The 22,777-nt window shown below is 43.2% G+C and overlaps 1 protein-coding gene across 1 annotated transcript in view; it reads left to right on the top strand.

The window, feature by feature from the left end:
• The first annotated feature begins 719 nt into the window (after positions 1–719).
• LOC142203885 (neuropeptide Y receptor type 2-like) overlaps positions 720–22,777 on the top strand; it is a 43,034-nt gene continuing 20,976 nt past the window's right edge. The window contains exon 1 of the mRNA XM_075274982.1: positions 720–831. The gene's annotated coding sequence lies outside the window, so the exon portion shown is untranslated. The remainder of the gene's footprint in view (positions 832–22,777) is intronic.

Raw genomic sequence — 22,777 nt, 5'->3', positions numbered from 1 at the left:
AAATGTTGCTGGAAGGCAGGGACCCCTAGCATCATACATAACTAGAATGCTAAGAGTCCCACTCCCGGAATGAAAGTCAAGTCGGTAAATTCGGTCTTAGTGTCTTACCAAGAATATTTTATGGTAATTATGTCTATCACTGATGTATTTGATACAGGACATGCGTCATGGAAAGAGTCTACATTTTACCCTTTGGCAGTGATGACTCCATTAACCCTATATGGTTTCCATAGAAACCTTTAAAAGTTTCTGATCTATAATTATTGACTTCCTAGTCCCTCTTGTGAGCTTTTACCCCTCTTGCCTCCGGTCTCTGCTATTTTTAATGCCTGAGATGAGACGACACACTTAGAAGTGGAATTTTCTCCTCATTCCTAACTCAATCCCTTTTACGAATCCATTGCCTTGAAATGATTTTGACTGCTGCGAGGAAGCAGAAGACTCAGCCAGATTTGGGCGAGTGTGAAATGAGCTGTGCTGATTGGGGGAACCCTATGCTACAACTCAGTGTGCTCAGTCTATTGTGCACCTTCTCTCCAGGACCTCATTGCTTATGCTATCATCTCCACACCTGTCATCCACAGCTAATCCAGGGGGTGACAATGGAGATAAGTATTTAAATGTGTTCCATGGAGGATACAACCCTTGGCGTGGGTTAACAGTGTGCAGGCAGCATTCAGAGTCAGTCCACCTCCCTCCCCTCAATTATGCTCTCTCCCTCCAAGCATCTACACATGTATCTGGCTGGTGGTGGATTCTCTGCCTGTTGGACATCTGAAGACAAACTACTCTTCGCTGTGGTCCAAGGACTCTGGGATGTAAATCCTACAGGTAACACAATATATATTATTCTACACACTAATGCATGTTATTAGGAAGCACAACCTCCAGGTTATTTTAAGGGCATCTGCTAATGCTTAACTGGATAAGATAGAATTAAGAGTAGACTAGTGAAGGGTCCGAGGGGAAAGGCATGTATGAAATTCACATTGAGAGGAAACTATAATACAGCCTGAGTACTATCTGTATCGTAAGGGAACTAATATATACAAAGTAACCTAAAGGATATATAAAAGCTACATAACACCAGCTACGTATTACATGCCTAATACATGGTATAGATGTAGGAGATGGATTAGTCATATAGGGTCGCATTGTCTGTGTATTTTGTTGATTGGGTTAAGCTAATGTAGTAGGTTTATGTGCAGTCCTAAGTCAGTGATCACACATTGTGATAACAGTATTGTGCACTGTGCCAAGTCAGAAACAGAATCTGAGATAACTTGGAAGTCTTGTAGAAATCCACAGATAATGTATCATGACATAGTGTGTCAAATAACATTATGGTGAGTTATGATGTATATGAATGGATGGGTGGAAAAAGTTAGATAGACGACAGATGGACAAATACACAGATAGATAGATAGATAGACAGATAGATAGATAGATGCAATTATTATAAGTTATGATGTATTTGGATGGATGGATGGATGGATGGATGGATGGATGGATGAATGGAAAGATAGATAGATAGATAGATAGATAGATAGATAGATAGATAGATAGATAGATAGATAGATAGATGGACAAACTGACATATGAATGGCGCGTTAGACTGATAGAAAGATAGATACATGACATTATAATGTTATCTTGCATTTGAATGCATGGATGGAAAGACAGACCGATGGATTGGTGGTAAGAGAGAGAGATGACATTATGATGAGTTTTGTTGCATTTGAATGTATGAGTGCAAAGGTCAACAGATAGATAGATAGATAGATAGATAGATAGATAGATAAACATATGAATAGACAGACCAATGGATCGGTGGAACTATAGACTGATAGGAAGATAGATACATAGATTGATAGATTATGATAAGTTATCTTGCATTTGAATGGATGGAAAGACAGACCGATGGATTGGTGGAAAGATAGATAAATAGAAAGATATATGACATTATGATCAGTTATGTTGCATTTGAAAGTATGAGTGGAAAGATCGACAGATAAATAGATAGAAGAAAGAAAGAAAGAAAGAAAGAAAGAAAGAAAGAAAGAAAGAAAGAAAGAAAGAAATATGGATAGACAGATCGATGGACTGGTGAAACAATAGACAGATTGGAAGGAAGATAGATAGTTAGATGTTATATGGTTTTCCGTAGCATTGCAGGTAAATATACATTTGGACCTCAATGCAGCCCCAAACCCTTGGATAAATGTCACCTTTCAGCTCTGCAGTATACAGGAACAATATACATGTACAGATATATCAGTCCTGAGCTTGGTATTTGGCAGAACTCATCAATATATTACACTGAGTTATCTGGGGCTTGTCATAGGACTACAAATAAGCTGCTGTAACTCTTTGAGCGCTGCATATACTCCGTACATTAGCAATGACTGCAATCTGAGTGTCGGACGGAGAAAGTAGCCTGGTACTTTATACAAAGCAGAGCTGCTCAGTGCATAGAGTCACAACCGTGCTGTATCTGAAGTGGCATGTATATATTCTCAATGAACCCCATGCTATAATTTATGTATTGTGATCTCATCGGATTTCATGAGATGGGTCCTCCTGTGTATGAGAAGAAAATGAATTATACAAAATACACAATGTAACTGAAAAACACAATAAAACATCTGCTGCACATTCACCATATAAACAAGGAAATTGATCTCATGTCTATTTCTGGATACACAGGGATATACTGTAGTGTCTGCCGAAGGAAATGTTACAACTGCTTTATTATGTGTAGTATTACAAGGTGCTTTCTTTCTATCTAACATCATTATATCCATGTACTATCATGACTCATGTGTAGCATTAGATATACCATATACTGTATTGAAAATGAAGAAGATCCTATAACTAAATGGCCGACTCACATTAAACAAACCTAGAATAATCCTTTCTCCACTTACAGGTTTTTTTCTCCTCCTGCTTTCTTATCACTAAACTCCACAGTCATTGTTATTCAACTCACAGAGATATCAGTTTGTGGCAGCCTATAGAAACCTATAAAAAGAGTAATAGCGAGGGGAAGGGAAGGAAGGAGTGAGACATAGTGAAGCAGAGATCCACACACAGACAGACATGCTGCTGCAGTGAGCTCACCCAGATATTTCCTTACTTCCATACTGCTCAGGACAGCTCTATAATATCCTTCATGCTGCTTCTTAGTCATTGAGAGCTAGGAGGCAGAGTCTTCTGTTTTGTCCAGGTGCTGCCTATGGGAGACATCATGGCAGCTAATCTCTACCCACTAGCCCAGGCAAATACCTAGATCATAGATGATAGTAGGGTGCTATAATAATCTAAAGGGATTTTACCATATTAAAATTTATAGACAATTAAAAGCTAAACATGTTTGCCTAGAGAAAATTTTTAAAACACTAAATTTAAAAAAATTTTTATTTAGTTTTACAAAACTGTTTCATTTTAAAATGTCTACAAATTTACATATGATTCATGGAGAAATCCCTTTAAGTTCAGTTTAGTTGACCCACTGGGGTTTTATGTGATGCAACTATATTAGTATTAATTATTATTATTATTAATAAATAATAATAATAATAATTTATTCATAGAGCAACATTAATTCCATGCTGCTGTAAATTATTATATTAATTCCATGGTGCTGTACATTACTATAATAATAATTCCATGGTATTGTACATTTGAGGGTTTACATACGATAGATGAAACATACAAAACAAATATAATATTAACAGTGACCAACTAATACGGTGGGATAGAGGGCCCTGCTCACAAGAGGCTTACAATCTATGAGGGAAGAAGGACAGAGGCAGTAGGTGAGGACAAAGGCTGCTCAGATGGTGGTGCGGTTACAACAATGTTACTGGAGGTTGTAGGACTTCCTGAACAGGAGAGTGCCTTCTTGAAGTTTGTGATTGTGGGGTCAGTCTTATGTGTCGTGGTAATGAGTTCCAGACTATGGGGGATGCACAGGAGAAGTCTTAGAAATGGGTATGTGAAGAGCAGTTAAGAGCAGAGCGGGGAATGAGGTCTTGAGAGGATCGCAGGTTACACGGGTGCAGGTAGTAGGAGATTAGGTCAGACGTGTATGGAGGAGACAGGTTGTGGAGGGTTGCAGGTCAGTGTTATCATTTTGAACTCTATTTGCTGGGCGATGGGTAGCCAGTGAAGGGATTGGAAGAGGGAAGCAGTCGATGAAGTGTGGGCGGAGAGGTGGATTAAGCAAGTGGCACAGTTTAAGGTGAACTGGGGGGAGGCGAGAGCTTTTGCTGGGATGCTGTGAACAACGGTGTTACAGTAGTCTAAGAGATAGGAGGATAGTTTTGAGGCATATGGGAACAATGAGATGGGGCAATAGTTAGCTGGAGAGGATGGGTGGAGGGATGGTTTCTTAAGGATAGTTTTGACAGTAGCATTGCCTGAATGCGGAAGGGAAGGATCATCTGGTTAGAGATAAGTTGGAAGAGATGGGTTAGGGAAGGAATAAAGACCTCAATGAGGTTGGGGATGATAATATAATAGTAAAGTAAGTCTCCACATTTTAACACCATGTTAATTGTATTTCCCACAGTCTGTTCACTTCTTAATATACTGTATGTTAATAATTATCTGAGCTCCATTTGTCTCTTTCTGTGCTCCTAATACCTTGAACAGAATGGAGTTAAATGGTAAATATCTGATTTTTTTCAAAAACGTTTGCTACATCATAACAACATGTCAGAAATTGTGATTAGCGGGGGCTCAGTTGCTTAGACCCCAACCAATCATTGATATGAAGAGACAGAAGCACTCAGCTTTACAATGAGCCCCTTTGGCTGTAATCGACTTTTCCGGGCTCTCCTGCTTAGCTAAAAATGGGCTAAAAATCTTTGCGCTTGTCTCTAGCTGACAGTGAGAACCAATTACAGCCAAAGGGGCACAGCACTCAGCTTCTGCCTGTTCGTTATACTGATCCTGTGTGTCTCAGCTCACTAACCCTCATCTAAGAGGTATACTGGGCTAAAAATAGTGATAGCCTATCTTTAGGATACCAATATAGCATTCACCATACAAATAATAAGAAGCATTGCTGTGATACAAATATGCCTGGCCGGGTTGTTTCGCCGCCATGCTCCCTGCAGGTGCCGACTCTTTGAATGCCAGTGCTGCCAGAAGGGGGATCAGGGATAGATTGCCCACCCCACAGCTGTAAACTGGGTATCTAGTGCTTATTGGTAAGAAAGTCAAAGTAGGCCAATGACCAAGACTTTCTGGTGCACACTCCACCCAGATGTGGCACATTTGCTAATAACCGTGGTGCATCTAAGGAAATCCGCACCCTAGAAAATGTCCAAGATGGATTACCAGTTATTGTGGCAACTTTTGAAAACAGGACAATTAAAGTTAGTAACCTAACTACTTGATCTATGCCAGTCAACAAATATTTACTGCTGATATTGGAAGGGTTAAGGTAGTCAGGATTAATCAGGGTTATACCTGACCAATGTTCTTCAGTTTATCTTCTACAACAATATGTATATGGTGGGTTGAGAGGGGGGAGGGGAGAGGAGTGAGAAGGAGGGGCTGGGTGTCAGACCCCCCCCCCCCCCCACACACACACACACACCAAATTTAGGTTGGTATGAAAAAGAATACTTTTAAGAGAAATGCAAATCCCATCAATATTTGGTGTGCCTTCTGCCCTCTGGAGGAGGAGTCTGGAAGTGATGATACAACCCCCACAGAGTCCTGATCTCATCATCATCCAGTCTGTCTGGAATTACATGGAGAGGCAGCAGGATTGGAGCAAGCCTACATCCCCAGATGGCCTGTGCTTAATTCTCCAAGATGGCGGGCACAACCTCCTTGCCATATAACTTCAAAGTTGTTTTTCTCCAACTCTACAAAAGCAACATACAAAAAAATAGAAGATTTCAGCAAGCCAAAGTATCTGCAAGCGTACCTAGAAGAACTGATGGAAAGCAAAGACTAGCCACACCAAATTTTAATGGGATTTACATTTCTCTTTCTCTCACTTTGCCATATTTTTTCTGCACTTGCTAAAAACCTTTGCACACACTGTATAGTCTGACCAGCACATGATATATGTAGTTTTGCATTGTGCACACGGCCTCCATAATATTGATCTTTATGGAGACAAACTACAGAGGTTACTTTCAATGGCTCCTATGTTGTATAATCAGATAGTGCTTGTCTTTAAAGGCTGTATACATCACTTAGAATGATTCAATAAATTGCTATAATGCAATTGTTACAAAAAGAAACAGGTAAATTCAATTTGTCAGCCTACGAGAAGTCTTCCTGCATGAGACGGGTTATTTTTCTTGGTTCGATAATCAGAGTTTTTCTAATATGTAGTGGAATAGAGATTTTAGTGGAGCGGAAAATGGTAGCGCCCAAGGGCAGGAAAAGATGAGAGATGGATTTACGGCTGGTGAGTAGAAAATTTTATGCAAAGCTTTGTTTGGCTTTGACAGGTGATGCACAGCAGCTTGGTGTCATGGCATTTATCAAGCTGTGATCGTTCTTATTAGTAACTTTACATGGCTTGCTGGTATTTTACATTTACAGGTTCCATAAAGTGGTAGAACATAGAGTTGCCAATACTAATCCACATTATAATGTCCAATATATGGGTCAAGTAAGGAAACATAGTGATGGACAGAGTCATGGACAGAAGTTGCATGAAGAAACATAGAGTGTCTTGCTATTAGAGAGGGGTGAAATTCTGAAGATTTGTTTAGTCTTAGGTTTGAATGGGACCCCGGATACAACTGGAAGTGAAATTATTATATTCTGGAGTCTCCTCAGACCTCAGAGTATAATAGGTGGAGGCCCAGGGAAGGTGTAAAAAAAAAAAAAAAAAAAAAAAAAAACCATTTATACTCACCTTGCCTCACCTCTTTTGGCATCTTGCCCACTCTCTCGGTCTCCTTGGTGACATCATGCACTCAGGCTCACCTCTGAGGCCTGACATTGGGCCTTAAAGGTGGTTTTGCGTCAATACATCATGATGCTCAGCGTGCCCATACGACCCAATCCACAGGCCTCAATGGTGACCTCAGGCATGTGACATCACCAGAAGAGCAACAGGGAAGAGGAGTATAAATTGTTCTTTATTTTATTCCCCTCCCTTGGGTCTTCAACTATTTAATAATAATTCTAATCTAACAAGTTACTGAAACACATATTACAGCAGACATTTTTTTTCACCTGAGACAAATCACAAATTGTTCGATTTTGTTAAAAAATATGGGATATTTGAGATAAGGCCTAGGGTGTGTTGAAATTCATAGCCTGTCTATACAAAATCCAAGACATATGGAGGAACATTAAGGCCCATACACTCACCGGCCACTTTATTAGGTACACCTGTCCAACTGCTCGTTAACACTTAATTTCTAATCAGCCAATCACATGGCGGCAACTCAGTGCATTTAGGCATGTAGACATGGTCAAGACAATCGCCTGCAGTTCAAACCGAGTATCAGTATGGGGAAGAAAGGTGATTTGAGTGCCTTTGAACGTGGCATGGTTGTTGGTGCCAGAAGGGCTGGTCTGAGTATTTCAGAAACTGCTGATCTACTGGGATTTTCACGCACAACCATCTCTAGGGTTTACAGAGAATGGTCCGAAAAAGAAAAAACATCCAGTGAGCGGCAGTTCTGTGGGCGGAAATGCGTTGTTGATGCCAGAGGTCAGAGGAGAATGGCCAGACTGGTTCGAGCTGATAGAAAGGCAACAGTGACTCAAATAGCCACCCGTTACAACCAAGGTAGCCAGAAGAGCATCTCTGAACGCACAGTACGTCGAACTTTGAGGCAGATGGGCTACAGCAGCAGAAGACCACACCGGGTGCCACTCCTTTCAGCTAAGAACAGGAAACTGAGGCTACAATTTGCACAAGCTCATCGAAATTGGACAATTGAAGATTGGAAAAACGTTGCCTGGTCTGATGAGTCTCGATTTCTGCTGCGACATTCGGATGGTAGGCTCAGAATTTGGCGTCAACAACATGAAAGCATGGATCCATCCTGCCTTGTATCAACGGTTCAGGCTGGTGGTGGTGGTGTCATGGTGTGGGGAATATTTTCTTGGCACTCTTTGGGCCCCTTGGTACCAATTGAGCATCGTTGCAACGCCAAAGCCTACCTGAGTATTGTTGCTGACCATGTCCATCCCTTTATGACCACAATGTACCCAACATCTGATGGCTACTTTCAGCAGGATAATGCACCATGTTATAAAGCTGGAATCATCTCAGACTGGTTTCTTGAACATGACAATGAGTTCACTGTACTCCAATGGCCTCCACAGTCACCAGATCTCAATCCAATAGAGCATCTTTGGGATGTGGTGGAACGGGAGATTCGCATCATGGATGTGCAGCCGACAAATCTGCGGCAACTGTGTGATGCCATCATGTCAATATGGACCAAAATCTCTGAGGAATGCTTCCAGCACCTTGTTGAATCTATGCCACGAAGAATTGAGGCAGTTCTGAGGGCAAAAGGGGGTCCAACCCGTTACTAGCATGGTGTACCTAATAAAGTGGCCGGTGAGTGTATATCTCTATGATTTTTAGGTGAGAGCTATTGCACGGACATCATCTAACATGGACTGGTAAGTCACAGAGAGCAGATGGCAAGCTAACCTGAAGAGTTATTTCACACCTTAGAGTAGTCAGCTGGGTTGGTCTAGCCATGGACTTGGGCAGCTTGAAGAACTCTGCAGCTTGTTGTTGAGGTGTCATAGCTGAGAGTGTTTTTCAGTTCCTATAGGTCTACTGGAGCTGTAAGAGACTTTAGCCTGGACAGAAGCCAAGGAAGGGTGGACAGTGCTAGTCTCATGATTGTGGAAGGCTGTGTGGACAGCATGTAGAGAGACGCTGGTGGCCGTAAAGACTGTAGTGTCACAAGGGTGGATAAGTTTTGAGCTGTGGCAGACTGTGAAGAAGAGATCTTAGAGCTTAGACAAAACAATAGTGATCCTCTTTCGAGGGTAACCATCACGTTAAAAATGTCCAGACAGTAAGAATCATGTTACAGAGCTGGAGGAACTGAGCAGATAGTGGGGAAATATTCTGTATACCGTATTTTTCGGATTATAAGACGCACCTAGGTTTTAGAGGAGGAAAATAGGGAAAAAAATTTTTTGAAGCAAAAACTGGTAAAATATTTAATATATGGGAGTTGTAGTTTTGCAACAGCTGCAAGGCCACATTGACAGGTGACCCTGCAGCTGTACGGGGATGCATAGAGCGTTTTTTTTGCGGGGCCAGCTGTTCTTTTTAGTTATACCATTTTGAGGGATATCTATTGCTTAGATCACCTTGTATTGAAAGAAAAAACAGGAGGTGATTTAGAACTTTTATTTATTTCATAATTTTAAAGCTTTTTTTTTTTTTTTACTATTTTATTTCCCCCCCCCCCCCCCCCCCCCCGGTCACCTGCGGTCACTTGATCGCAAGTCCCATAGACGGCAATACAACTGTATTGCCGTCTATGGGACATTCTGTCTATTAGTATTACGGCTGGTCATAGACCCAGCCGCAATACTAATATATAGCAGTGACAGACCCGGGAGCCTCATTAGGCTCCCGGCTGTCACCCGAACAGGTCGGCTCCTGCGATATCGCCGCGCAGGAGCCGGCCTGCAACTTTACAGGTACAGGTGGGGACCGGCCCCGGGGGAGAAGGGGCCACGGATACTGACCTGGCATCCGCTGTACTAGAGAGGCGGATGCCGGGGAGGGATAGACGCCGGGGCCTGAGACATCGCTACGATCCTCTGCCCTGCATGAAGCCAGCGGCGGGGGCACGGAGGAGCCCCTGCTGCTGCTGGCTTCATGAAGGGCAGAGGAGCACAGCGATGTCTCAGGCCCCGGCACCTGTAATGGCGTCTATCACTTGCCGGCTTCCGCCTCTCTATTACAGCGGATGCCAGGCGCCACCTTCAGACTATAAGACGCACCCTTCTTTTCCCCAAAAATTTTGGGGAAAAAAAGTGCGTCTTATAGTCCGAAAAATACGGTAAATTGTATTTTATTCATTTAACTCTGTATTGGTTGGATACAAAGTTGCCACAAAACAGAACCATCCAGTGGACTCCTAAGGCCAGAATGAGCAGATTTTCATGAACGAAATACAAGTTATACTAAATCTTTTTACACAAAACAATTTTTCATTTAGCTCAGCTCCTCCTGCTCTATAACATACCACCTATAGATAGGGCTGAATTGTCAACATGACACGTTCCCTTTAAGGACTACGGCACCCAAATCTTATAGCCACTTCTCGGTACTTGGAATATCTGAATTTAGAAATTGGAGTTTCCTAGTTACTAGACCCCCAACCCTCTTATATTATGTTGTCCTAGGGCAGGGGTAGGCAACCTTCAGTACTCCGGTTGTAGTAAAGCTTCAACTCCCAGATGCATACTTGCTAGAGCGCATGGTGGGAGTTGTAGATACACAATGCCAAAGGTTGCTGACCTCTGTTCCAGTCAAATACATTTTATTAGGATTCTTCATAACTAAAGACTTTGATTTAGACATGCTGTCACTTCTAGATCCAGATGAACTGAGCAGCCAGTGCTCTTGTGTTTGCAGATAAATATATCGTCACTTTCTGCTTTTTCGATGATGACTTTGTTATCAGATGTCATAGAACACTTGGAGTAAATGGGCTTTTCACTTGAGAAAATAGACAATTCTGGGAATAATGATGATAGGCTTGGTCTGCTGACGGCTTTGAGGAGATGCTACTAGGGAGGAATAATCATTAGACCGGATTGATAGCTGCCCAGCAGCTGGAGGAAAGTAATTACATAGAACAGATATAAACCAGGGCTATTTATCATCAGGGGTCTGCCCTGAACGCTATACACACTGGCCACACATCTCACGTGATTTACTGTTCATTCTTCAGGTCCCCATGACAAGAAATGAGCTATATATATATATATAATGAAATCCTTATGTGTGGCTCAATATAACCTTTATAGATCTTATATCCCGTATATTGCCAAATATATTTCCAAATCGACTGATGGAAGAAATAAGATTATCATGTACAGTAACTTGGAAGTTTTTAGTCCATGCTTCATTGTGTGGTTCTGACAACTGCTTTCTATCTCATAACCCACACCACCCACCCAAAGATTGTTTGACAACTGCTTCCTAACTTATATCCCACCACCCAAAAGTTATTACAGAAAGGTCTTATGTCTTGTGTGACAAATAATAAACCCACGTTGATGGTACAATTGTGGTCGGAAATTATCAAGTCAGAGTTTCCCATGTTGTTAAGTTCAATGCCAGAAAGATGTAGCCAAGTCCATAATATGATTGTACCCAAAACCTCAGTACTAGCCAAAAATCACACCTGCTTTCTAAGGGCTCGTTCACACGGGGCAAGAGGGGCCGGATTCTGATGCCGAATCCAGCTCAGAATCCACCCCTCACAATAGAGGTCTATGTAGACCGCTAGATTTCCTTTTTCTGTGAGCAGTATGTTCTGGCTCACGGAAAAAAGAAGCGAGCTGCCCTTTCTTCAGGCGGATTCCACAGCTGATTCAGCCCCGGCGTCCGCCTTGTGGCAGCACCCTCCGGACTAGGCCCATTCATTTCAGCCTACTCCGGAGGGGGAAGCCACAACAGTCGTGGCAGGCGCATTTTGGTCCAATTCTGATGCGGCTTCCCACATCAGAATCAGGACCAAAATGCGCGAGGCTTATCCCTGTGTGAACTAGCCCTTATATATAGCTGCAATATGGGGCAATCTGAAATCTGAGCCAAATTTTATATTTACTAATTTTTTTGTAAAATTGGAATGAGATTTGTAGATGTTCTGTTGTTCTATGATAGGAGAAAGCAAATACATTCCATTACTGAATATCAGATTATTTTTCTAGTTAGCACATGCCTAATCCTTGTTGTATTGTATTCTTTAGGATATAGAGATAGATCATTTCTAAGCAGGTCTATCAGTGCCCAATAATCTAGACATATTAGATAGATGTTCTGCAAGAGAATCAAAAGACTGATGGGGGCGCCACAACATATATGTAGTAGCAAAATCTAGGGACTTAAAAATTCCAACTGAAATATTCATGAATTGAGTTGATGAATGCTTTTTGGAGGATCTGTCACCAGGTCTGAAAAGTTTAATAACATATCTCTTCTGATCTGTTACCCTGAGCATTTTGGTGTATTGTTTATCCAAATCTGTTCAGCTGTTCTAAAGATATAAGCCCTTTTATTTTTTTATTCTAATTAGGATATACTAGCCAAGTGGGTGGTTACAATGTATAACATACAGCACACAGAGAACCCTCCAACGGAGACACCCCAGTTTTACTTCCCATTGGGCTAGTAGACCCTAATATGTATCAACACTAACAGGACTTATAACTTTGGAATGGCTCAACGGATTGAATAAATAAAACAACAATTTGATCAGAGTGACAGTGCCGATCAAATAAGGTATGTCATTGGGATTTCACACTTGGTGAAGGCGCCTCTTTTCAACTCAATACAGTTTAAAAGGGAACAGGATATCTTTCTTAAGGTCAAAGCCCCATGTTGCAGAAATGCAGAATTTTTGCCGGCTTCGAAAATGCAGCAAAAAAACCACAATGCTGTGTTTTACAGTACCAGAAAAGTGAATGAGATTCTGATCAATCTGATCCATACATTACAAAATAAAGAGCTGCAGAAAAGCAGCATTTTCAAAATCAAAGTAAATTTTTCAAGAACCGCAGCATGTTATTGTTAGCCGCAGTATCACATTTGATAGGGAATGAAAAATGCAGAGAAAAAACATAAAAAATGTAACAAAAAAGCAACATGTTTTTGCTGTCTTTCAACACGTGTGGTCTTGACCTAAAACGAATAATATCGCAATTAATAGTTACTAAATTACTGTAGATCTAACCAGGACAAGAATAAATAGAATTAAGGGCCTCTTCACACGGCGTAAGCGCTCGGCTCATTCCAAGCCGTACACGCAAGCGCTTCTAAACACTTCCCATTCACTTCAATGGGAGCGCTTGTAAAGCCAGCTTTATGTGCGCTCCCATTGAAGTGAATGGCAAGTGTTTAGAAGCGCTCGCGTGTACAGCTTGGAATAAACCGAGCGCTTATGCCGTGTGAAGGGGCCCTTATAAGAGAATATCCCTATCAGAATGAAGAACCATCCGTGTATGTAAGCAGAGTCAAGAGCTGCTCTTTGTTATTAGGTCCCAGCTCTGGACAATAAAAGAGGACTTGAGTGTCCTAAAAGTGATCATCTTTATGGAAAAAAAAAACCCTTTAAAGCAAATTATATATGTAGTGCCATCATATTCAGATGAATCTTCATTATTGGCCATATCCTCAGGGGAGTACATTCACATTACTATACTTATTTTTTATCTTAGAGTGCCATTAATTCTATGGTGCTTACATCTAAAAGGGATTTGTACGAGTATATAATCCTTGCAAAAAGCAAGTACAATAAACATAAAGTGAGACACTAACTGGTACAGTGAGACCGAGGATTCCTGCCCATGAGGATTTATACTATACATGGGTGAGGTGGGGTGGAGAGATAGAAGCTGTGAACACAAGGTTACTGTAGGTTGAAGGCTTTTCTGAAGAGGTGGGTTTTAGGATGTTTTTGAATGTTTCCTTTGGGGGACAGTCTCATGTGTTAGGGTATTGAGTTCCAAAGTATAGGGATGCACAAGGCCATGGGAGACAAATGCATAAAGAACAGATAAGAGGACAGAGATGGAAGCTTTGAGAGGTTTAGATATTGCATGTGGAGAGTTTTGGTGAGATTTAGGGACCATTCACACTGAGGAATTTGCAGTGAATTCTGCTTCAAAATCAACTCTAAACTTTTATTTTAGCAAATCATGGATGAGACAGGAATAACTGGCCACAAGTTACAACCATCAGGGTAAGACTTAACAGACAAACTGCTCTATTGTTTATATAACTTCCAAAAATGTGAATAGGAGCCACAGAAACAGCGTAGCACAGCAGAGCTACACTATTTCTAAAGCTACCAAGTATAGAAACATTGTATATAACTGTGTTACACTGTTTCTATAGCTCTCATTCACAGAGTTAGGCTGGGTTCATACTACTATTGTTAATGTCTGTTGCTTTCTTCCATGATAGGATGACAGGAACAAACATTAAACTGTTTCAGAAGAAAAAGTTCTGTATGCACAACTTCTTCCGCTTCAAAAGTAAACGAACATGATGGAAGATAGAGTCCGCCATGTTGTTTACATTAGTGTACATGGGAACGGACACAGAATCAGTCTCTACAACAGTTTAATATCCGTGGCCGTCATCCTATGAAGGAAGACAACAACGGACATTAAGAATGGTAGTAGTATTTTTTTGAGATCTGTTCACACGGTGCGGTGCTGCGTGGTGTCTGCTGCTCCTGTCGCGCTGTGCCCGTGGGGCGGAGCGGCCCAGAGCCTGGGGGCTTGGTCTGATGGCAGGGGTGTTGCCGGGCCACTGGGTCGCTTTGTTGCAGTTGTGGCGGTCGCTGTGTAGCGCCGCACCCAGTAGAGTAGGGACTCACTATAAAGAGGTCGCAGAGGTAGGCTTATGCACATTGATCAATATGTATACTAAGAACCTCATGTTCGGTATTGTAAAATTTGCTGAGAAGGACTAGATCAATGTATAAGTTTGGGATGTGCGGACCATGTTTTCCTCTTTTTGTCTTACTGAAACAATATAGAGCAGCTTGCCTTTCTCTTTAAGCCCTACCATTGTGTTTGGGACTTGTGGACAGTTTTTTCTATCTCAGCCATGATTTGCCAAGATGAAAATAAGCGTTTGACTTCTGAAGCCTGTTGTGAAGTATGATTGGACAGATCTGGTCGAATTTTATAAAATAAACATGCCTGTTTTCTGGCTCGAAAATGTGCCCCTTTTTCCTTTTTCTCCATTTTCCAACCTGCTTGCCACTTTTTTGAAAAGTGGGTGAAGCAGGGCATAGTACAAGGCTGGCCGAGGTAGGAGATTTCAATTTTGGACCTCACAAGATGCACCAGAATTATTGAGAGGTCAGATTCTCCTAATAATTCAGGCACATCTTCACCAGCAATGGAATGAATTGGGGATAAGTTCTCCATTTGAGACTCTATCACAGAAACTGACAGAAATTGGTGGAGAGAAAAGTCCTGCATTGAAGAATAAAATGGGGACACCCAGTGGATCCCATTACAGTCAATGGGGTCCGCCAGTGTCCATGCTGTTTTAGTGGTCCGTCTTGCCACTCCTCTGGTCCCTCAGTGGACCTGAACAATGGTGAACCTGGTGCAGATGTGAACCTAGCCTAAGACTGGCATAGGCACTGGCATAATACATTTACAGCTGATCTGAAAATATATACTGCATTGAGTGACCAAAAACATAGCATTAAAAAGTGCAGAAAATGCTGAAAGATTACCAGCTGCAGAATGTGATATTTCTTAACGTCTGGTGATTACAAAGTTTGTGCCTTTAGTGTCTGTGACCAGTGAATCTCTTTGCTCTTATGCCCGGGGCACAGCAAGTGATGGACAAGTAGAGGTGGCGGGTGCGGAGGGATCACACAACCAAGTGTCTATTTAAGCTGCGACTTGCTCACTCCCTGGTGTAATTGCACTGAAAGAAATTGTCTAATTGAGCTGGAGGACAATGGCGGACTGATGAGAATAAATTAGTGTTCTCGCCAGCATGTGCAGGTGAGCAGAGAAAAACGCAGCCGCTGAAAGCGACACGACAGGAGCTCATTCTCTCTTTTGTGAAAAGGAAATGGAACTGATTTTTAATGTTGCAGTCTCCACCCCCTCATATTTCAATATCTCTATACCCCCTCTGCCATAAAAAATGTAAAAAAATCATTAGTATGCACACAGCGGCTAAAAATGTTACCTATAAACACATACAGCATCTAAGTAAGCAGAGGCATGGGGGCAGTGGCGTAACTAGGAATGGCGGGGCCCCGTGGCAAACTTTTGACATGGCCCCCCCCCAACTGACGCCGAAGACCTCGATCGACCCCCTCCTCCGCACTCTATTATGTCCCTTGGTAAGCCCTGCACACAGTATTATGTCTATTAGTGGCCCCTGCACACAGTATTATGTTCCTTAGTGGCCCCTGCACACAGTATTATCCCCCATAGTGGCCCCTGCACACAGTATTATGTCCCACTGTGGACACCCATAAACAATTATTATACTCTGGGGTCTTTTCAGACCTCAATCGGAGACCCGGGGGAATACAAACATTAAAAAAACCCTGTTGCTTACCTGTTCCCTGGCTCCTATGCTGTCGACCGCCGCTCTCGTCCTTCTTTAATGACGTCGGACGTCACATGACCCGGGAAGCAGGCTGGGTTCATGTGACATCAGAGACGTCAGACAAGTATGAAGGAGGCCTGGCAGGATCGTGGAAAGGTAAGTAACAATATTTTTTACGTTCCCTTACCTCTCCCGGTCCGCCGATCATTATACTCGGGGGTCTGCAAAGACCCCCAAGTATAATGATAGTATTTGTGGGGCCCGCGGTGTCACTTGCCGATCCCGGCCCAGCCAGGATCGGCAATTAAATAGGGCCTGTAACGGCCTATTAAATTAAAAAAAAAAAAAGCAGCTGTCACTGGGCCGCCTAATGGCCCGGGCCCTTTGGCCTCCGCTGTCTCTACGGTAGTTACGCCCCTACATGGATGTAAAGAAAAGTAATTGCATCCCAAACTGTCTGTTTTTTAGGGACGTTCGTTTCTGTCAATGCCTATCCAAGAAGTATGGTGTTAGACCAAGCTGCACCGGATAAACAAAGAATGAGAGTCTTAGGGCTCGTTCACACGGTGTAACGTCCCGCGAGATTTGGCACGTGTACGCCGTGTGACCCTTTGCGTGCCGTACACGCTCCCATTCATTTCAATGGGAGCGGGGATCGTATGCGCCGCGCTAGCTTGCGGCCGTGCATTTATTCACGGCCGCAAACTAGCGCGGCGCATACGATGCCCGCTCCCATTGAAATGAATGGGAGCGTGTACGGCACGCAAAGGGTCACGCGGCGTACACGTGCCAAATCTCGTGGGACGTTACACCATGTGAACGAGCCCTTACAATAGGAGTCTCTATGTTGACTTCAATTTCAATAAATATATACAAAAATAGGGCAATCTCACCCATTGTGGATGTAATGTAGCTCTCCAATTTGTCAGCATTCCAGCGTATGGTAACGGTGCACCAGCTGCTTGTAGGACTACAAGTAACAGCATACATAGAAAGAGTTTCAGTGATTCAGCACAACTAGGGTTAAAACACAATATTTTTATTTCACGTTTAAAAGCTTCTCAGTACATGACAACCTACATTTTTCGGGCAACCATATTGTGTTTACTAATGACCAAAAGCTTTACAACATGTGCAATAAGGATATTAGATTTTAACCCTAATAGTGCCGGATCAATGAAACTCTTCTTATATATTCAATTGCAATAGTTTTATATATAGGTTTCTAAGGATTGTAGAGAGACCGTAAGCCATTATGGCATGAACTTCTGGAGCAGCGTTATTAGAGATGGCACCTCTGGGTTCTCCCATCTCATCTCTATTAGGAACAGAAAGATAACTAAAGGGTTGAAATAACTTCTTTCTTCTATACAATACTGTATGTACTTTAGACTACAATTGAGTACACAGACATGGTGCAAACAAGCAGATGAGAGGCAGTGGTGAACCTAGCCTCTCTGCTGCCTGAGGCGGACGATCGAAAGACGCCCAGCGGGGGTGGGGGTGTGTACATCTTTTGATCTTTAGCCAAAGACAGCAGGGGGGGGGGGGGACATTACAATAAATACAACGCAGTAATACTCACAGGAGACGTCTCCCCACATTTCCAGTCTCTTCCCTTTGGACCGCCATGACCAATTCTTTCAGCTGTGACTTGACTCTGTAAAGTTTGAAACATAGACATCTTTGACTCCTCAATTCTCCACGCACCCAACCCCTATATATATATGTAAATATACATATATATATATATATATACAAATTATATATATATATATGTCCCACAGCAGCCCCTCCAGCCTATATTATGCCCCACAGTTGCACAATAGAGGTTGCAGGGGGGCTGCAGTGGGGCATAATAGAGGTTACAGGGGCCACAGTGGAACCTTCTAGCTCTATTATGCCCCACAGTTGCACACCCATGAACTATTATTATACTCAGGGGTCTTTTCAGACCCCCGAGTATAATAATCGGAGCCCCAGGGGAGATGAGGGAACATAATAAACACTGTTACTCACCTCTCCGGGACCCGATGTTAGAGAGGACCTTTCATGGGTTTGGGCACAGGCAGTTCTATATACTGCTGGAAAGCTGACAGTGCGCTGAATTCAGCGCACTGTCGGCTTTCCCGATCTGTGCCCCGGGTGAAGAGCTATTGGTGCCGATACCGTAACTCTTCACAGTCAGAAGGGCGTTCCTGACAGTCTGTCAGGAATGTCCTTCTTCCCAGCAGCGCCTATAGTGCTGTGCGAGCCCCCTCCCTCTGCTCACAGTACTCGTCCATAGAAGAGCACTATCAGGAGGGGAGGGAGCGTTCCTCCCCGCTCACACAGTACAGCGATATAGGCGCTGCTGGGAAGAAGGACATTCCTGACAGACTGTCAGGAACGCCCTTCTGACAGTGAAAAGTTACAGTACCAGCACCAATAGCTCTTCACCCGGGGCACAGATCGGGAAAGCCGACAGCGCACTGAATTCAGCTTTCCAGCGGTATATAGAACTGCCTGTGCCCAAACCCATGAAAAGTCCTCTTTAATGCTAGCAGGCTTCGGGCCTATATGGTAATGCCCAGACATCACGTGGTCTGGGATATTACCATATAGGCCCGAAGCGTGCCCTAGCAGTACCATACAGGCCAAAGCCTGTGTTAGCAGTAACAGGCTATTACTACTAGCACAGGCTACGGGCCTATATGGTACTGCTAGGGCACGCTTTGGGCCTATATAGTAATATTCCAGACCACGTGACGTCTGGGCATTACCATATAGGCCCGAAGCCTGCTAGGAGTAACATCGGATCCCGGAGAGGTAAGTAACATTGTTTATTATGTTCCCTCACCTCCCCTGGGGCTCCGATTATTATACTCGGAGGTCTGAAAAGACCCCCGGGTATAATAATGGCGGTAGTGGGATCGCAGCCTGCCCGGGCCTACTCACTGCCGGCCTCCGCGGCCTATAGTACAAGGGGAAGCGGGGGCGGCAGTGAGCAGGTCTGGGGAGGTAGGTAAATAGGCCGCTACCTGCGGGAGATACTCCAGCAGGTAGCGGCCTATTCTAAAACAAAAAAAGAAGTTTTATACTTACCGATCTTGTTGTTGCTCCCGCCACCTCCGCGATCCTCTTCTCCTGCAGGCTGACGTCTGCGTAGGCGGCGTCACTAGGCCGCCTACGCACGCTGATACGTACTCAGACGTCTAGGTATCAGCGAGCGTCATCACGTGTGACGCCGCCCACGCTGATACCTAGACGTCTGAGTACGTATCAGCGTGCGTAGGCGGCCTAGTGACGCCGCCTACGCAGATACGTAGACGTCTGAACCAGCGCAGAGAGAAGCAGCTCTCCTGCGCTGGTTCAAAGTAAAAAATAATAAAAGAAAAAAAAAAAAAAAAAGTCGCCCGTGCGCCGCCCCCCTCCCGTGTGCCGCCCGAAGCGGCCGCCTCATTAGAGGTGCGGTGGTGTGTTATGCATTATGGAGTGGAAGGTTAGACAGTTCAATTGGACAGCTATGTACAAATCTGCTGCCTCCGTATGTAAACAATAGTGTTCTCATTCACTGAAACCCAGTGGCGTAGCTACAGGGGTCATGGTAGTCGCAGCTGCTACTGCCAGGGGGCCCCTTCACCACATACAGTATGTTGTGATGCGATAAGTTTGTTGCAGGGGCTATCGCAAGAAGCAATCTTCACTCCCTTACTTGGCTGGGCTGACTACAATCAATAAGCAGCTCTATCCTCCATGTGAAATATTGAGCAGTATCCTGTCTCCTCTTACTCAGAAGGTGTTGTATGTTTGGTAGTGGTTGTGACGAATATTACAGCTCAGCCCCATTTACTTGAAAAGGACAGACAGACGCAGACAGCTGCAATACATGAGTCCCCCTGCGAACTTCCGGTTGGCACATGCGCAATGGAAGGGCGGCAAGAAGACTTCCTGTTCCTTAGTGAATTAACCAGGGCTGGGTATGTACTTCAGGGTATGGTCCTCGGGTTACGACGAGCCTGCTGCAGAACCTCATTTTCTGAATGCTATACAGTGTATAGCATTCGGCAAATGAAGGCTGATTGTGTAGCAGGCTCGTCCTTGCTACGAGCAGGTAAGTATGCTGTTACCAGTTGACTTTTTCTCATTGAAATGAATAGACCAGCGTTGATTGGCCAGTTGCCAGTGATTTGGCCAATCAACGCTGGTTCTGCCAGAGGCTCGTCTGAGGAGGCGGAGTCTAACATCGGACTATTCATTCCAATGAGAAAAACTCTTGCCTGCCCGTAGCAAGGACGTGCCTGCTGCAGAATCAGTGTTCATTTGCCGAATGCTATACATATATATAGCATTCGGCAAATGAATATATATACTGTATAGCATTTAGCAAATGAGGTTCTGCAGCAGGCTCGTCGTAACCACGAAACAGTATGCCTATACCCCTGCTAGACATGGCAAACTCTCAAAACCGGAAAGAGATCTTCGACCGGAAATAGGAAGGGCGGGACTTAATCCTTTGTTATTGTTGTCAAAGGGGGACTCATGTATACCAGCCATAGAGCAGATGTACAGAGCTGTGTCTGATAAAGTGGAAACAGTGCTCATCAGTGGCTTGATGGGGTTCAAGTAGTTGCACCCACCAATATGTTATGACTAGGCTCTCCATACTAAACATCCCTCTTTAACCCCTTTTCACCCAGTGCCATACTGTTACATCACACTAAGCTTTGTAATAGTAATGCATTGTTATGCCGCAGGCTACCAGGTTGCATCTGTATTACACAATCGGGACTGTCAGAGGAAGACACTCCAACTCCAGTGGCCTAACCCCTTAGATAAATGATCAATAACATTTATTGCATCTGGCTAGTTAGAGGATAAGATCACAGGATCTGAGGGATCGCCATGGCAGCCAGGAGGCCAATGATTGGCTGCATTCCTTATTATACAAAGGGAATCTATGTATGACGTACTGCAATACAGAAATATTACACTAGGAATCAAGAGATCTCAGGGTCAAGTCTCCTTGTGGGACAATCAAAATATAAAAAAAAAAGTTTTAAAAAACAACTCCATCAATAACACATTATAAAAAAAAAAGTCAAAATACGTAAAAATAGTAGTACTGCTACTTTGTAGTTTTAGATGTACTTTTGAGTCAGTCATACTGACCTTCATAAATATGGAGGATTTCTAGAAGCTCCAAAATTCTGACTTAAATTCCATCTGATAGATAGTGTCAAGACAAACATTTAGTGCCAAACATGTAGACAAAAGATGTAGTCCAAAAACTTACCTCGCAGGGTGTCATGAACAAATATTTGGCACAATTTTTGGGACAACATAAGCAGACACAAAAAATCAGTCTCTTATTGAGGAGACAAGTACGTGACGCATGATGGGAATTTATGGCGCACAAGTAAAATTGTCATAAATTCATGACACCATTTTAAACTTGGTCTACTTTGCAGAAGAAAATTTGCTCTTTTCCTTTTCATAAATGTGTTGTAAAGTTTTCTAAACCTAGCGATATTCTTCTATAGCAGGGGTAGGGAACGTACGGCTCTCCAGCTGTTTCAAAACTACAACTCCCAGCATGCATACTTGATCTGCTGTTCTTGGAACTCCCATGGAAATGAATGGAGCATGTTGGGAGTTGTAGTTTCACAGCAGCTGGAGAGCCGAAGGTTCCCTACCCCTGTTCTATAGTGTCGAGTCTGTCATATTTTTCTGTTCTTTCTGGTGCACACTCTCTATAAGCATGTTGTAAATGCTGTGCACCATAAATTTTGGCACAAAATTAGACAGAAAAGTTTTGGACTTCTATTGATAATACCCCAAAGTGTCTGATCAGTGGAGGTTCAGTCAATGGGACTCCTACTGATTATGAGAATACTATGTATTCCATACAATAGAGTTGCTGGCCACGCATGCTTGACATAACCATGCTCTTGTAACTAGTAAGTACCCCTTTAACTTCTAAGGCTTCGTTCACATCTGCGTTGGTATTGCACATAGAAGGAATACCGAATGCAAGTGCTGTGCCAGTGAAAGCACACGGACCCCATAGACTATAATGGGGTACGTGTGCTAGCCGCCAGATCTCTGCAGGGATCATGCAGACAGGAATTTAGTTCACAATCTACTTTCTTGTCTACATGATTCGTGCAGCGCGCAGCCAGCATACAGACCCCATTATAGTCTATGGGGTCCGTGTGCTTTTACTGCACACTGCTTGCAGTTGCATTTGGTATTCCATTTGTGGGGTCCCCATGCCGACTCCCTGAACAAAATACCGAATGCAGATGTGAACGAAGGGTAAGGCTCTCATGTCAAATGGGTCGGCACTCAGGTGCTCTCTCACTTTATGATCCACACTTGGTTTTGATTTCAAAAAGTGCACCAAAAACCTGAATGTGTGAACCCATTCCAATGTAAAGAACCATCAGATTGGTCATTCATCATCCCCAGTTATTCAATACGATGGCCATGATAAAG

Source organism: Leptodactylus fuscus, chromosome 5 (assembly GCF_031893055.1).
Source record: "Leptodactylus fuscus isolate aLepFus1 chromosome 5, aLepFus1.hap2, whole genome shotgun sequence".
Classification (NCBI taxonomy): domain Eukaryota; kingdom Metazoa; phylum Chordata; class Amphibia; order Anura; family Leptodactylidae; genus Leptodactylus; species Leptodactylus fuscus.
This window is presented reverse-complemented; position numbering and strand designations above follow the sequence as displayed.